This window comes from Culex pipiens, chromosome 2 (assembly GCF_016801865.2).
Source record: "Culex pipiens pallens isolate TS chromosome 2, TS_CPP_V2, whole genome shotgun sequence".
Classification (NCBI taxonomy): domain Eukaryota; kingdom Metazoa; phylum Arthropoda; class Insecta; order Diptera; family Culicidae; genus Culex; species Culex pipiens.
Genome location: NC_068938.1, coordinates 21,545,183 through 21,563,817, shown reverse-complemented (window position 1 = coordinate 21,563,817; position 18,635 = coordinate 21,545,183). Strand labels below are relative to the sequence as shown.

The 18,635-nt window shown below is 32.1% G+C and overlaps 1 non-coding gene across 1 annotated transcript; it reads right to left on the bottom strand.

The window, feature by feature from the left end:
* Positions 1–4,898: 4,898 nt before the first annotated feature.
* Trnaa-ugc (transfer RNA alanine (anticodon UGC)) lies at positions 4,899–4,970 on the bottom strand. Its single transcript has one exon. It is a non-coding gene; the product is annotated as a tRNA-Ala (tRNA).
* Positions 4,971–18,635: the final 13,665 nt, after the last annotated feature.

Genomic DNA, 18,635 nt, shown 5'->3' with positions numbered 1-18,635 from the left:
ACTAATGGTCCAATTTACAATGTTAAAACATGAAACATTCTTGAAATTTTCCGGTCTTTTCGAAAACAATATTTTCAAAAATTTTAAATCAAGACTAACATTTTAAACGGGCCAAACATTCAATATTACGATCTTTTGAAATGTTTTTCCTGATTTAAAATTTTTGAAAATATTGTTTTCGCAATTATTTTTTCAAAAGTGGGCAAATATGGGCATTATTAAAAAAAATGAATTACTGCGACTTTTTTGTAATCAGTTACCATAAAATGGCTATAACTTGAAAACGGTGTACTTTATCAAAATTTCAGTAAAATACTTTTTGATAGCAATTACAATTTTGCATAAAAAAATGAAATTGAAGAATTTTTGCGACCAATATTTCAATCTTTTGAAAAAAATTGTATTGACTCAAAAAATCATAACTCTTTAAAGTTTTTTTGCTCATTCTGGAAATTTCTGAAAAGTTGACATTTGATTTCCTCTAAACCACATCAAAAAATAAAAAAAATAAAAATAGTGTTTTTTGGCAAATCAAGTTTTCGTGACAAAAAGTGAAATTAAAAATCATCAAATAAAATTTTATTGTGTATCATTTTTACCAGTGTAGTCCATATCCATACCTACAACTTTGCCAAAGACACCAAATCGATCAAAACATTCCTTCAAAAGATACAGATTATTGAATTTTCACATATCATTTTTGTATGGAAAGCTGCCAAATTTGTATGGAAAATTATATGGACAAACTAATGATGCAAAATGGCTTCTTTGGGCATACCGAAGGCACTAAAAAAAGTTTCCGCTGGATTAAAAAATACAAAAAAATGAATGACCGAATCCTCAGAGAATTGCTCACATCGGAAAAGTAGATAATTTACACACTTTTAAAACTGTTGATGACTAATCAACTGTACTGGTAGATAATGCATTAAACGACAATTTTTTGATTAACATGTTGAAATAGTGACAAGTAATTTCAATTTCAATAATTTTGTTTTGTTTTGAAAAAAAAAATTGTTCAAATTATATTATCTATTCCAAGGGGCAAATAAAATATTTTTTCAAAAATCTTCAAAATTTTAATGAAATTAGAAGTCAAACCAACTTAAAACAATCTAAAACGAATTTTTCATTATTTATGATTATATTTAGCATGTTTGGGCTGGATTAAAAGTATTTCGAATTTTTATGAAATTACAATGTGCAGCACCGCAAAGTTTTTTCTTTGCAAAAAAAACAAAAAAAACGTCAATACTTAGGTATTTTGGAAACTAATGATTGCAAAACAACTGGGCAGGTGTAAAATGCATTTTTAAACACTTTGTTCATTTAAATGTTGAAACCATGGCTCGTAAATTCAATGTTTAAACTTTTTTATTTATTTTTTGTCAGAGTCGAGGGACATAAACTTAAAAAAATATTTGCAACGGCCTTAGCCGTGGTGGTTTTGACAAAAACAAATCCTTTTGTGGTGTAAACAAACATATTTTGAAGTTGTGCGAAATTTTACAAAAAAAAACATTATTTTAAATTGGTTTAATGTTGACAAAAAAATATTATCATCGACGGAAAATGCATTTGATAATGTTTTCAGTAAATTGCACATCTATATCCATTGGAAACCCTGATTTTCAAACAATATCGAAAATTAAAAAAAATAACTTTGATTAAAAATCAATAGTTAAAACATGAAATCCAGAATATAGCATAAAAATCTAATTTAAAAAGACATGTCATCAAATATAATAAGATCTCTGCCTCGTTACTATTCTCGTCGCTCTGCGATCGCTATTAGTTCTAATTACCATAATTATAATCACCCCGACAACACAGGATAACAACTCGTCTCACAAGAAAATCGATCATTCCATGCATATCATTTGCATTAACTGCGCTGCAGTGGGGAGAACCAATTTTCCAATCAATCTGAAAGTTATTTTTTTCTCACATCCAACGGATTTCATTGACCACTTGCCAGGCGGCTGTTGTGACAGTACGCCGCTCAACAGGTCTGACTCAGAGCGCCAGCTTTAAGCTTTATATAGTTGGTTGTCCAAGCGCTTCAGTGTCTTAGTGTAGTACATAGTCACCCCTCAGTCGCCGTGTGGAAGGGGGTTGATTCAGCAACCAGTCTGCTAGGGGACCTGAAGGTGTGTGCTTCTCAATGAGTTTGAACTCAGCTCAGAAGTCTCGTGACTCTGAGTCAAAGTGAGACAGGTTGTGTCGGTTCTAGAAGGAGGAGGTGGGCTCGTGATCTCGTGATCTCGAGCTCGAACCGACTTGACTTGTTGCTGAGATAATCTACAGACGACGTCATGTCTCTGAGTAATGACCGACTCGGGTGCTGCTGGTTGACCGGACTGCTCGGGAGGTGGTCCGGTAGATTAAGACCGACCAGAAAGAGAGCAATATCTCAGGTGACGCGACGCCACGTGACCGAATATGCACCTCCTATTTGTTATTGAGAGCCGGTTGAAAATTCCTTTTTTCCTTAGGTGAGGTGTTGGTTGTTTGTTGGTGGTAGTTGAATGGTCGGTGGTATTACATAACATTTTGCAAGGGTGGCTTAGAGAGCATGTGACCGACTGACTGACTGACGCACGGAAGGTGGGGGCTTGGGCTGAGCGATGAAGGTGGTAGCTTGAAGCGTGATTTGAACTTGAAAACTGGCGAGTCAAAGTGTCTGATCGTTTGAGGCACAAACTTGAGAGGAGTAATGAAATGTAACTTGTCTTATGGGATATTAAATCTTGAAGATTATGCCTTATATATTTTAGTTTTTTGTTTCAGATTAAAATAGAAAAAAATTTTTTTAACGAACTGAATCTCCCCATATATAAACAAATTAAAATTAAAACGTGTATCCCTTGGCTCTAGTCAAGGTCGAGCGTTACTTTTAAAAACAAAAACAAAAACAAAAACAAAAACAAAAACAAAAACAAAAACAAAAACAAAAACAAAAACAAAAACAAAAACAAAAACAAAAACAAAAACAAAAACAAAAACAAAAACAAAAACAAAAACAAAAACAAAAACAAAACAAAAACAAAAACAAAAACAAAAACAAAAACAAAAACAAAAACAAAAACAAAAACAAAAACAAAAACAAAAACAAAAACAAAAACAAAAACAAAAACAAAAACAAAAACAAAAACAAAAACAAAAACAAAAACAAAAACAAAAACAAAAACAAAAACAAAAACAAAAACAAAAACAAAAACAAAAACAAAAACAAAAACAAAAACAAAAACAAAAACAAAAACAAAAACAAAAACAAAAACAAAAACAAAAACAAAAACAAAAACAAAAACAAAAACAAAAACAAAAACAAAAACAAAAAACAAAAACAAAAACAAAAACAAAAACAAAAACAAAAACAAAAACAAAAACAAAAACCAAAACAAAAACAAAAACAAAAACAAAAACAAAAACAAAAACAAAACAAAAACAAAAACAAAAACAAAAACAAAAACAAAAACAAAAACAAAAACAAAAACAAAAACAAAAACAAAAACAAAAACAAAAACAAAAACAAAAACAAAAACAAAAACAAAAACAAAAACAAAAACAAAAACAAAAACAAAAACAAAAACAAAAACAAAAACAAAAACAAAAACAAAAGCAAAAGCAAAAGCAAAAGCAAAAGTTTTTAGTTTTTAGTTTTTAGTTTTTAGTTTTTAGTTTTTAGTTTTTAGTTTTTAGTTTTTAGTTTTTAGTTTTTAGTTTTTAGTTTTTAGTTTTTAGTTTTTAGTTTTTAGTTTTTAGTTTTTAGTTTTTAGTTTTTAGTTTTTAGTTTTTAGTTTTTAGTTTTTAGTTTTTAGTTTTTAGTTTTTTAGTTTTAAGTTTTTAGTTTTTAGTTTTTAGTTTTTAGTTTTTAGTTTTTAGTTTTTAGTTTTTAGTTTTTAGTTTTTAGTTTTTAGTTTTTAGTTTTTAGTTTTTAGTTTTTAGTTTTTAGTTTTTAGTTTTTAGTTTTTAGTTTTTAGTTTTTAGTTTTTAGTTTTTAGTTTTTAGTTTTTAGTTTTTAGTTTTTAGTTTTTAGTTTTTAGTTTTTAGTTTTTAGTTTTTAGTTTTTAGTTTTTAGTTTTTAGTTTTTAGTTTTTAGTTTTTAGTTTTTTAGTTTTTAGTTTTTAGTTTTTTAGTTTTTAGTTTTTAGTTTTTAGTTTTTAGTTTTTAGTTTTTAGTTTTTAGTTTTTAGTTTTTAGTTTTTAGTTTTTAGTTTTTAGTTTTTAGTTTTTAGTTTTTAGTTTTTAGTTTTTAGTTTTTAGTTTTTAGTTTTTAGTTTTTAGTTTTTAGTTTTTAGTTTTTAGTTTTTAGTTTTTAGTTTTTAGTTTTTAGTTTTTAGTTTTTAGTTTTTAGTTTTTTAGTTTTTAGTTTTTAGTTTTTAGTTTTTAGTTTTTAGTTTTTAGTTTTTAGTTTTTAGTTTTTAGTTTTTAGTTTTTAGTTTTTAGTTTTTAGTTTTTAGTTTTTAGTTTTTAGTTTTTAGTTTTTAGTTTTTAGTTTTTAGTTTTTAGTTTTTAGTTTTTAGTTTTTAGTTTTTAGTTTTTAGTTTTTAGTTTTTAGTTTTTAGTTTTTAGTTTTTAGTTTTTAGTTTTTAGTTTTTAGTTTTTAGTTTTTAGTTTTTAGTTTTTAGTTTTTAGTTTTTAGTTTTTAGTTTTTAGTTTTTAGTTTTTAGTTTTTAGTTTTTAGTTTTTAGTTTTTAGTTTTTAGTTTTTAGTTTTTAGTTTTTAGTTTTTAGTTTTTAGTTTTTAGTTTTTAGTTTTTAGTTTTTAGTTTTTAGTTTTTAGTTTTTAGTTTTTAGTTTTTAGTTTTTAGTTTTTAGTTTTTAGTTTTTAGTTTTTAGTTTTTAAGTTAACTGATGCATCAATGTAACCAACCCTGTTATGTTCCAAAAAAATATCTGGAGATGCCGGGGATCGAACCCGGGGCCTTTCACATGCAAAGCGAACGCTCTACCACTGAGCTACATCCCCTTTCATGCACAAATTGGTGCTTTATTCAGTTTACGTTCTCTCAAACCACGTCGTCAAAGTATGATTTGAACGAAATCGCTCGCAGCTGCACCCATATTAGCTTCACGTAAATAAAGTCGTCATTGTTGAAATGAAGACATTAAGTGATCGCGCACAAAACGAGCCAACAAGATCGAACTGCGTAAACGGGTACGACCATTAAAAGTGCACCCCTTTTCGTCTAATGTTGCTGCTTCAGGTGATATCTGTTTTCCCCTGTGATTACACTTTATGGCCCTATCAGTTAAATCTGGCTTTCCTTATTTCGCTACGGCTCCGAGTCTAATAAGCCCCGCGGACGAAGTGCGTACACCTCTCCTTTAAATACCTTGGGCATCATCATCGTCTACCCCAATGGTAATGGCCAATAAACGGATGAACGTGAAAAATCGTTTCGATCTGGCACCGTAAAAAATTAACTGTAATAAAATGAAAATCGGCTCAAATGACCAAGCGTTACCAATTTGTTCTACACACTCACGACTTGAAGACTTGGCTAGTGGCGCTTAAGAGCTGCGATCCTGCAGCCCGGAGAGGGCGTACAAATGAACTCTTGAAGATCATATATAAACCTTATTTTTTTCGCCTCTTGGGGCTGTTGGTTTTCCAGTGAAATAGAAGGGGGCTCGCCATAAATGTGGCCTAATGATTATTTTTATGGCATGTCGGTGGCAAGTGGGCAAGTGCCCTGGCGGGGATACTTAACGGTTTGTAAAAACGTTTTTGCAGTTTTGTGTGATGTCAAATAGTCGTATATTTGTACCACACGACACACTAATGAGTCGACGCTTGATGAGCACGGAATAATTAGGTCTGCAAAAACATTTGAAAACTAGTGAGCTCGTGTACCAACTATGTAATTTAGGGGCAGCATAAAAAAGTACGTCAGCAAGTTTTACTACTAGTTATCAGGACTGTGGAGTTGAAGCTGGGGTTGGAACTTTTGTGGAACCGTATCCAGATGGTAATTTTTCTTTTTTTCAAATCTTCCATCCAAAACCAGTCCGCGAACTCAATTTGCCAAATCAAATAGATCATCATCCGCGTCTAAATTCGAAACGTTCACCATGAGAAATGGTACAAAAAAAGCAAACTGCAATTCCATTTGAACCACCAGAATTGGATGTGAAACGAGCTTTCCACAGTCACAAAAAAACGAGCTTGCAGAGTGACCAATATCGGATCACTGTCAGCTGGCCAGCAGCAGAGTCAACGTTGACGGAAACGAAGAACTCGATTTGGAGTCCAATTCATACCCTGACCCAGGCCACTCAATTTCAAACCAACGTAGTCCGTCTCTAACCGACCGAATGGTGGTGGTGGCGACTGTATCAAATTCCAATTTGATGCCCTCCTCTCGTCCTCGTGGCAGGACTAATTTTTTTGCGGAGCTTTTCTGATAATCGAATTCAACGCTTTGCTACTGCTTTAGGCAGAAATGGATCCAGTTCGGTGAAATAGAGAGCGTTGTAGCAAAAAAAAACCAACCCAAAAGATGGAATGGAAATGGATGCAGGCGATCAAACTGCATCCAAAAACCATGAATGCAAACGAGCTGAACTGAAACTATTAATTACGGCCAGTGAGCACTTTTGGACGGAACGCCATCGTCACCACCAGATGGCTTCCGGCGATTTGCTGGGCCACTTTTGTAAGGCAATCTGAATTGTAAGCGTTTGAAAATTTTTTAATTTTTGTGAAGTGATGATTGCCTTTTCACGAGTATCTTAGGCCGAATCAAATAATTTTCAAAGTTTTTGTCCCTCGACTCTGGCCGAGGTCAAGGGGGTGGTGAAAAAATAAAAAAATAAACCATTGGAAAATGCATTATACACCCGTACAGTTGATTTACAATCATTTGTTTTAAAAAAATGTAAAATTAAACGAATTTTTTTTCTAGAAAATAGTTTAATTTTAGAGGTTTTCTGCAACGGTTAATTTCTAAAATTTATTCATTTGATTTTGTTTATGCCATTGCCTATATCATTTCAAATTTTGTCCAAGTCAATGTCGAAAGGGCTGGCAAAAAATTAAAAAAAAGATGACCTTTACTCAAATTTCATGCAATGATTTTCAACAAATTGAAGGCGGAAACTATCACAAAATGCTTTGCTTATACATCATTACAGTTATGCTACAGTTAATAAATTGAAAAATATCAATAACATTATGTAAACATTTTTTCACAGCTTTTCAGTCTTTAACCGATCAGTGGTCCATAATTTCAAAATTTGAAAAAAAAAATAAAGCTAAAAATGTATTTATTTGATCAAAAATACATACATAAGCATGATAAAAAGTATTCTGATTAGAATGAAAATATTTTTTTTTAAATTAAATTTTAATTTAGTCAATTATTTTATTTTATTGCACCCTCATTTTCAGATTATCAAAAACATAAAAAATACCATGGCCTAAAAACGTAAAATTAGAGCAGTTGATTACAAAATCGGCCAATTTCATTAATTTTATTTCTAATTTTATTTCCTTTACACAGAAAAAAAATATGGTAATATTCATCAGGAAATGATGAATATTCATCAGCTTTTGATAAATATTCATCAGGTTTACATGTTTACACATTTTTAATGTAATATTACCTAAAAAATAAGGAATATTCAACCTACCAAATTTTCAACCATCCAAAATTCAACTTAACAAATTTTATTTCAAGTGTAATCCCCTCCCCCTCCTTTAAAAAAAAATCTCAAAAAAGTCATAAAAATAATTATTGCTCAAATTTAAATTTTAAAAATTTAAAAGGTCACACTCTCAAACATATTTACTATTTTTTTAATAACTTTTTTTTTAAATATAAAATCCCAAAGATTTGTATTTTTTTTGTTTGAGGGGCAGAGAAGTATGAAAAAAATTGTCCACGTTGGTATGAATTTAAAAAAAAAATCAATTTTTCTAACTCAACATTTACTTTTAAAAAGTCCGAGATCTAAAAGTAATTTTTAATTTATTTTTTAGAAATTAAATTACAAATACATTCAAACCCATGTCCACAATTTTCAAAAATCGAAAAGCTTCAAATATTTCGCTGAAATCAAACTTTAGCCACCGAAATCTTGAATAAATCTGTAAAGAACTTTTCGAGGGCTAGTTTAAATTAAAAATGAAATCAAACAAAATTTATGTATAAAACTTCGATATTTCCAAAGACCACAATTTAAAAAAAATTATGACATGGCGACAAAATGTTTGACCTTTCTTCTCTATGGCTCAAAAGATGCTGGGTTTGGTCCCCTAAAACATATCAGAAAAACTCGAAAATAAAAAATACGGATTTCTGGAAATTAAATTTTGGTGAAAAAAAAGTCAGCAAAAAAATCCTTGTACATACCTATTTATTTCTGAATAATCTTCTTCATACCTACAGACACCTTTGAAAATTTCTTCAAAAATTACAGATTTTCGAATATTTACATACCATTTTTGTATGGACAGCTGCCAAAATTGTATGGGTGAACCAATGCATAGCACAAAATCGCTTCTTTGGTCATAGGGAAGTCCCCCACAAAGTTTGTGGCAATTAAAAAAAATCAAAAAATAAAAATGATCTAAATAGGCCGATTTTGTAGAAATTTTTAGTGATAAAAAAATGAAGTTCAATTAAAATGTACGATCCCTCCAAAATTATTTACAAAATTTCAAAATCAAGCCTAACATTTAAGAGGGTCGAAATTCGTGTTTTAAGCTTTTTTAAAATGGCTAGTTTTTCAAACGAGAAAAAACAATTAAAATGTACGATCGGAAATTCAAAAATTCTTTTTTACAAAAATCACTATAAAAAAACCTACAGGGGTCATTGTTATGGAAATTAAAACAAACTATAAAATATATCAATTTCAAAAAGGGTTTGAATCTGATACCTTAGAAAATAAGATTTTTTTTCTTTTTTTTAACCGAGAGAAACTTAAAGCTTATTTACAGATACAGTTTCTTTGAGCAGCCTGAATAATTTTAGCATTTATTATTAATTTGTTTAAAAAATCAATTATCAGTCTCTATACTTGTTCGAGTGGATTCAAAAATTTAACAAATCATCAAAAAAAAAATTTATTCAAAAAATAGGTTTGACTAAAAATTTAACAGTTTTGTTAACCCTCAAGTCTCTAAAAGACAATCACTTCGAACTACCTTGACGTGTGCCAAGTGCCAACTCATACACCTTAATTAGAACCATCAAGCCAAAGCTCCATTCACCAAGCTAGCAAGAAAAAAAAACACCAACCAACCTTAAATCACTTTCCCTACCTCAATCGAATACGTCATCGCTTAATCGCTGATTCTAATTTAGACATCGCTGTCGGCCGGTTAAAACTCGGACACCCAAATCGATAGCCATTTTCTGGGCTCGCTAAAAGGCTTATTTGATTATCGCTGCAAATCTGCAAACGTCACATTTCGAACCAGGTGCCGCAAAATCGCGATCGCCCGGGCGCAATGAAGCCCACAATAAATTATTCATGAATGATCGTGCAAAACGAGGCTTAACGCGCGCGACCTAAACGCGATTTTGATTGATTTGAATTTTATTGATATACGAGCGCGTGGTGGAGGTAGCCGGAGGACCCTCGGAGCCCATGACCGCGGGCCGATCTTATCACCTCCAGGCCACCGACAACACCCCTATTAAGTGAAATGTGGCCACCGTCACCGACCGTTTGGATAATCGTAGAGAAACTGTTCCAAGAAGTATAACTGACCTTTTAGCAAGCGGGCGATGAAGATCAATCTGCGGTTGATACGGTGACGTACATTGGCTACAGATTCCGCAAATTGACGAGAAAAATGAAAACAGGTACATGCTTAGACCAAAGATCTGATTGACATTTTTACCCTGTGAAGAGCCAATACTGGGTGATCTTGGTCCAATTTCTCTTATCTGATGGCAACCCAAGTTGAACTCAGTTATGCAGAAGCCCTCGTTAACTGCTGGAGACTGAGAAGACATGTTCGCACATTCGTAATGGTGGATACAACCGGAAAAGGCGTACGTGATCCGATTTAAAACCTTTAATTTTTCACCTCTTGGCTCGCCGGTGGTGGTCACGGGGTCCTCGTTGATCGGATGAAACGCAAAGACAGAGTTGCAAAACTTTGAGGTACAGTCGAGAAAAGATTCAAAGTTGAATTAATTGAAGAAAAAACATTTTATGGGTGCACAGTAGGCCGTCCCAAAAAAATGAAAAGTTGTCAAATCTTCGGTGCTCACCCCTAGAATGGTAGATTAGGATGTCAGGAACAATGTTTTCATACAACAAAAAATTCCCAAAAATGGTTTACAACTCGCGCGCGGAGCTTGAATGAAAACAGTGCATTTTTCGAGTATTTTTCAGAAATGCGCGTAACAATCATATTAAAGTCATTCAAATTTGGTCACCTTGGGCTTCAAGTTACAGTTTAATGCCCCCTGAACAAATTCCTGTACAGATATAGTCCATAAGAGCTTGTGTTTGGACATGGCAGGGCGTTTTAGGGAGAAAAAATTGTATTTTTTAGTCAAAAAATTTCAAAAATCACTCCCCAAAACGAGCTAAAAAATTTTGCAGCCAAAACAAATGCATTCAGCTTATAGGAAATTTTACGGAGATCATTTTGCTTTTTTTAACATTCAATTTATGTCAACGCAAAGCCGAGATATTTGCATTTTAGTGAACAAAAAGTGACGAATTTTCAAAATTCTTGGTATATAAGCGTTTTTAGCATAAAACATTGGCTACTATGATTACAAACGAGAAGGCATATATTTTGGATATATCTATTTTGCTCGCTCAAAAACGATATTTGTTAATAACATTTCATGAAAAAACATGAGATTTTTTCACAATGTGATGTAAACGACAAATAATCATAAATCACAATTAATTTTATTAAAGTTCATATCTCCAAGCTGTGAACGTGATTTTTTTATGTATATACATTCAAATGAAACATATTCATTTATAAAAAATTTATTTTTCCAAAAAAAGTTACACATAAGAGCTTTATTTGTTTATATCGAGAAGAGCTCAGAGCAGTACTTATAAATATGTAGTTTACGTCACATTGTGAGAAAATCTCATGTTTTTTTCATGAAATGTTATTAACAAATATCGTTTTTGAGCGAACAAAATAAATATATCCAAAATATATGCCTTCTCGTTTGTAATCATAGTAGCCAATGTTTTATGCTAAAAACGCTTATATACCAAGAATTTTGAAAATTCGTAACTTTTTGTTCACTAAAATGCAAATATCTCGGCTTTGCGTTGACATAAATTGAATGTAAAAAAAGCAAAATGATCTCCGTAAAATTTCCTATAAGCTAAATGCATTTGTTTTGGCTGCAAAATTTTTTGGCTCGTTTTGGGGAGTGATTTTTGAAATTTTTTGGCTAAAAAATACATGTTTTTCTCCCTAAAACGCCCTGCCATGCCCAAACACAAGCTTTTATGGACTATGTCTGTACAGGAATTTGTTCAGGGGACATTAAACTATAACTTGAAGCCCAAGGCGACCAAATTTGAATGACTTTAGTATGATTGTTACGCGCATTTCTGAAAAATACTCGAAAAATGCACTTTTTTCATTCAAGCTCCGCGCGCGAGTTGTAAACCATTTTTGGGAATTTTTTGTTGTATGAAAACAGCTGGGCACCGAAGATTTGACAACTTTTCATTTTTTTGGGACGGCCTATGCCAAGGAAGTTGTTGTTTTCTTGTTCCAGAATTGTCAAACTTGTGAACGAATCCTGCAGCAATTTAATTAAAAAAATAGTCACACTTTGTTGTAAACTATTTTATAGACCGTATTTTAGGGGGTGAATTAAGAATCATATCGATAGTTCCCGTAGTTTTGAAGATTCTAACATGTATGTATCAAAAATCTTGGTGCAAGGCTCTGGTTGATGTGCAACGTTAAACCCTTTTAAATTTTTTTAGACATACATTTTTAAATAACATATTTCTCATTTTAAAAAAAATGGATGCATAGCTGCTGAGATATCAGCACTGAAAAAAAATGAACATTTTAAGTGATAGATGAAAATATATTTTTTATTCCTGAATATTTTCCTTCTTGTGGCTGTGATAAAATTGATAAGTCATTGCTTATAAGTGATTTTTTTGTTTCTCAATTTGTTATTGACCATATCAAATATTGCCGGGACCGTGGTGTAGGGGTAAGCGTGATTGCCTCTCACCCAGTCGGCCTGGGTTCGATCCCAGACGGTCCCGGTGGCATTTTTCGAGACGAGATTTGTCTGATCACGCCTTCCGTCGGAAGGGAAGTAAATGTTGGTCCCGGACTAACCTAAAAAGGTTAGGTCGTTAGCTCAATCCAGGTGTAGGAGTCGTCTCCCTGGGTCCTGCCTCGGTGGAGTCGCTGGTAGGCAGTTGGACTAACAATCCAAAGGTCATCAGTTCGAATCCCGGGGTGGATGGAAGCTAAGGTGTAAAAAGAGGTTTGCAATTGCCTCAACAATCAAGCCTTCGGACACCTAGTTTCGAGTAGGAATCTCGCAATCGAGAACGCCAAGGCAATGCTGTAGAGCGAATAATTTGATTTTTTTGATTTCATATCAAATATTAAGGGTAATTTTAAACATCAGAGAAAATTTTTAATCAAAAGCTCGGAAAATTTCACAAGATTTTTTTATCATTGAAAATCGAACGCATATTTGCTGAATTATCGTCTCTAAAAAATGTGACACTATTTCGGTGTTATAGAGAAAATGTCATGTTTCCGGTTTGAATTTCTTTCAGAATTAACCAAAATCCCATGTCCATTCCTCAATGTCTTGTAAGCAAGTTTAAAGGAAATTTTCTGATCCTTTCGAAAATAAATATGTTCAGAGTGGTCAAGATTGGATATGACTTCAACAAGTAAAAAAAGTTAATTTTAAGTTGTTATGACTTAAAAACGGTGCACGATATTAAGTACTCTTCAGTTGCAAATTTAATTTCTAAAAATAATGTTGGTAAAAATTTCGACTTTTTTCAACATTTTTCAAAAATTAGCAACACTGCCCAATGAAAATTGACCAACAAAATAAATTTAAAAATGCAAATTCTTGAAAGAATTGCTTTAATCAAAATAATTACATGTCATATTCAAACATTTAAAAAAAAATAATGGAGTTTGAACCAGTATACAAAATTATAATAATTTAAGAGATTTATCAGAATCAATTTGATATACAATTCAAGTTAAGATTCAAAAAGAAAAACATACGAATGATAAATTATGGGTTCAATGTGATATTTGAGGTAACAATGAAATGAGATTGGAAATTAAATTTTGGAAAGCATAAAATTTATCATCATGCTTCAAGAATCCTGATCAAATTATAAAATATAGAAAGGGCAACTTTACAGTAGATTCACGATTCTTCACTATATGTAAAATAAAATATGAGAGAGATTTGACATACAACTGAGTAATAGTTTGAAGCTAACAATATGATTCAAGACATAAAAAAGATATGATTTGAGAAACGAATCCAATTGAATTTCGAGCATTTGTAATAGAAGTTCATTCTTTATGTTATTGGAGATATAAATTTAAATAAAACCAAGTAGATGTTCGAGATTTCAATTTAAAAACAATTTTTGTTAAATTTGGACATAGATTCCAAACGAAATCAGACTAAACAAAATTAAGGAGGACATTCAAGATGAAATTCGACAATAGGAACATTAAAAAATTCATTAAGAAACTCCAGAGAATCAAACAAAAAATAAAAATTAAGGTAAGATTTATTTTTTCAGATAACATTTAGTAACAGAAATAAAAAGAAAACTTTATAAAAGAAAATTTAGGCAAAAAGCAAAATATCAAATTCGCAATGATTATTCGCTACTGACTTAATTATAACTGGTTGCAATAAAACTAAAGATTTTATTTTCAATTAAATCAAAGATCAAATATAAAGTTAAAGAAGAGATAGAGTGGAAATTCGTAGAGATGTTTAATTTAAGATTCCAGGAAAAATATGGAGAAAACAAATTGATGTTAAATAATAACATAACATTTTAACAACCAAGAAATAAATTGAAAATTTTCATGAAATAGGTAACTTAATTTTACAATCCAAAAAGCTAACTATTGCAAAAGATGCCTCTTATTGCTTAAATCAGTTTTGTTAATAAAATATTTTGTAAATAAAATTATCTACATCTCAAAAAAATCATTTTCATTGTTGGTCTAAAAATACGAGTACACTTCCAAAATATGAATTGAAACGAAAACGTGTGGCTTATGAAAATGTTGGTGAAATGTTTTGAGATAAAATTCTAAAAAAGCTTAAGCTGAAATATTTGACGAGATTTCCAACGAAACTCTAGCTAAAAATGTATTGGATTGTTCGGATGAAATTGCGTTCAAAAATGTATTAAATCGATCACGAAAATTGCAGATTCTCGCAGCCCTGCCAGTCAATCGAACGCCCTGCATCGGTCGGTGCATCGTGTGTGGTCCCCCACCTTAAAGATTGTTTTTGCTTATTGAATAGTCTCGATTTCGTGCATATCGGCTTGTAAAATGCGATGCTGGCCGGCACCGAAAGGGGGGCAAGATTGGGCAGATGTGATATTAAACTCATTAATATCGATTCGTAACGAGGTTTTCGCGAAGGCTCGTTGCTTTTTTATCTGTAATTTGGGAGGAGATCTGCTGCGGTCTGCTTTGTCGATCTTCCTCCCGCCGGACAAGCAGCGTTGCAAAGCTACTATTATTAACGGTAATAAAGTAAATCTGCTTTTCGTGGCCAGTCAAATCAATGTCACCTGTGTGCGGAATAAGTGGCTTTTTGGGGCGTTGCACGGCACGTCGTTATTAAGTCGAGTTAATAAGATGGCGAGCGATAAGACGGAAAGTGTTGGTCGATAAAATTTTATGATTTTTTGAGTTGCATTTCATATGCCGATTTTAGCATTGAAGGCTTCACCATTTTACCCTAACCTCAATCCGATCATGTCGCGATAAATCAACCAGCACTAATCCAATGTAAACCATGCAAATCTTCACGTTGCACATCGTTTGCTGCAAGTGCTACCGAGCTGCAGCTATCATTTGTTATCATCAAACAAATTCCCCCCACCAGACATCGCGCCAAAGTGATATTTCATTCCCAGCGAACGCTTCTAATCTCGGCAGTCAATCATAATGAGACGCAAAATCGTCTGTGTCATATTTCCAATCGAATCGACATCTCCCGGCTTCGATTATGTTGAAAGGCTTCTCATCGCTCACTCACAGAGCCCCAACACACTATCATTAATACAATCTTCACCCATGGGAGAGCATTTACTCGCGTTAGTCATTGCGACTAACGGGGGCGCTTAGCATCAGCATCGGAACCGCCATCGCCATTCACTATTCCGATCCAGACAGGTGGAAGCAATCAGAAATCAATGAATATTAATGGGCATTAGGAGGTCGGTCTTCCACGGTCGATGCGAATGGATTGGCTTTTGTGAGGGAAGCTTCTTGAAGGAATCTGCAGAATTGAACATGGTGAGAAAATGTTCGAATTAGTGATGTAAGGCAAATTATCATCGTGAAGCTGACATCTCTACATTGCAATTACTTGTCAGCATAAATCACAAAGGCGGCAAAGTTCACTGCAAATTAACTAATTTCTCGATTATTTCAAAAATATTTGCGTCAGCCTAAAAAATGCAAATATTTAATATTTATAGGCTAAATGTTTTGACTTCACCAAGGTCAAAATAAAAAAAGAAGATTGTTTAATAATTTTCCAGGAACTATGTATTAAGGACCGTTTTGATGATTTTCGGTAAAAAATCACTCATTATTTCAAGAGAAATGTTTTAAAAACTCGCTAAATTCACACCAATTTCAGTGAAAATTTCAGCAGGGCCTTATTTTGAACTCAAAAGAAATCTTCTTTGCTTGAAAACTAAAATCTTTTTTATCGATTAAAACCTCTAGATCGATAGGTTCCCTGCACGGATTTGGCTCAAATTCCGGCCATTGATCTATTTTTGCATGTAGAATCGAAACTTTTTGAAAAAAGGGTCACTATTTCAAATAAATACAACTCAGAAGCAATGTCTGCGTACCACAATTTAAAAAAACATGTCATAAAAAAATATCAGTTTCACTAAAGTATATTCAATATTCATCTCTCTTCCTGTTTAAGAATAATAGTTTTGAATCTGTCTAAACTGAAGATTTTTCCAAAATAATCAACCTTTATATTACTATAACTGAATATTTACAAAAGTTAATTTTAATTAAAATAGTATGTTTAATGTCAGTGCTATCTACCATAAAATTAACAAATTATCCTTTGATTTTTCCTTCAAAATATAAAATTAATAATTTAAAATAAAATATGTAAAATATTCAAACCATGTTCTAAAATAATGGGATGTATTTCAGTATCCAACAAAAAAAATTTTCACGGTTTTTTATCTTCGTCAAGGTGGTTAAATGTTGGCTATTATACAAAAACACATTCAAATTCGAAGATTTTTTAAAAATTGAAGTTGTTGGGTACTATTAAGGCCGTTGCAAATATTTTTTGAAGTTTATGTCCCTCGGGCAAAAAATATAACATTGAAATTACAGGCCATGGTATTAACATTTGAATGAAAAAAAGTGTTTTAAATACATTTTACAGCTGCAAGGTTGTTTAGCAATCATTAGTTTTCGAAATATTTAAGAATTGAATTGAATTTTTTTCCCTGAAAATTAAAATTTGCGGTACTGTACAACGGAATTTAAAAAATCAAAATCGCAGGGAAATGCATTTTTAATTATTTTCCAGTTGACTAGACTTTGAATTTTGAAGCTTTTTGAAAAAAATGTTTTACCTCCTGATTTTTCAGAACGATTTTGAAGGAGGGAGGGGACAACAGCCTAAACATAAGAAAAAATTGTTATGGAACCATAATCAGTTATTTGATCGTAGCAATTCAGGGTTAAGTTGAAGAAAAAGATGATTTTCTGGGCAAATATTAATTTTTTGTCATAAGTTTGGTTTCTATGTAAAATTTACATATAAACCTAAAATACGTCAAAAAATCGATAATTTAACACTTTGGCTCAATTCTGAGGGCAGATTCAGATTCAGCAGGCAAAATTAAATGGAAAAACATGTAGTTGGAATTTTTTTGAATATCGTTAGGGTGGTTCCATACCTTCCCGTGATAACTATAAATTTTCAAATTAAGTTATCTCGAGTTTAAAGAAAAAAAAAACCCTGACATTTTTCAGCGTTTGTGGTGCTAAATCTCCCTTTTAAAATGCAAAATGGAGCTTAAAATTTGGGCGCTTTTTCGAGTTATTCGAGTTGCAAATTTGCATCTTTTCTGTATCTTTGGCTGAAACTTTTGACTCTTAAGTTAAAGTTGTCTTGTCAAAAAAATTACATGTTTGTTTTTTTAGATCTCTTAAAGGTCAACGAACCTCACTTTTCTCTAAAATATAAACCCTGAATTGATACTTTCAAAAAACTGATTTGTAAAGGTTTGCTCATATGCTTTGTCTAAATTTGGTCGTAGAAGGCAAAGACTACGAGATAAAATTTTGGTGTTTTCGACAAAGTTTCTTGGATTAGCAAGCTCAACAATTTTCTAGAAGACGAAATAATTCCCCAAAAAATCCTGAAAAGTTTGATTAAAAAAAACACCCCAATCGTTAACCACCCTAATTTTCAACCAAAATATATGCAACAATTCTTCTAAAGACTTCCAAAACTTCACAATTTTTCGGAAAATCAATTTCCCACTTAGTTTTGCGGTCTGGACAACTGTGAAATGTCTATGAAGAGGAAATTATGTGATTAGTACTAAAACAAATTTCAGCTATTTTCAAGGTTGGTCATAACCTTATCAGTAAACATAAATTTTAAGTGACTTTAATTTCAAAACGGTGCACGATACCAAAATGTATGTAAAGTACTTTTAGATTGCAAATTTGATTTCACATAATGTAAAAAAAAAATTAAATCATATCCATGAATAAGATTTTTTTGAATTTTTTTGGTTGAAATGTTCATTATTTTGAGAGTGTACATTTTTTTTCCAAAAAAGTTCTAAACCATACCGACAGTATTGCAGAAGACATCAAAAAAAGAACAGGAAATCCACACTAAATATGCAGAAAAAGTACACACAAAGGTTCATTCAAATAAAAAAAGTGCAAAAAATAAATCTTTCTTTTATAAAACTGCCGGCCGTTTTGAAGGGCGCCGGTGTTGACTAGTAAAACACAAATCTTCAGGTGTTATGCAGTGAGTGATGATTGACTCTCATAGGGGAACAGCATCTAATTCCAGCGTGCCTCTAATGTCGTCATATCAGCACTTTGACATTCGATTACAGCTAATTGAAAGCGTTTTCAACTGAAATCGAGTGATGTAAATAATGCCCAGCCGATCGGTATTGCACTGCAGTCCAGTCGCATTGTCCAGATCAGAGCAAAGGGAACACCGCAAAAGTAGCGCTGCAAAAAGACAATTGTCTTTACAAGACCCCGCGCGGCAAATAATAGCTGCTGGGAAGAGCTTGAAAAATGACACGAAAAAATTGTCACCGCGGTTCTAGCGATACATAGCGCACAAGGCACAAGGAATGGAGTTTACAGCATCTGGATGGAACAGCACTT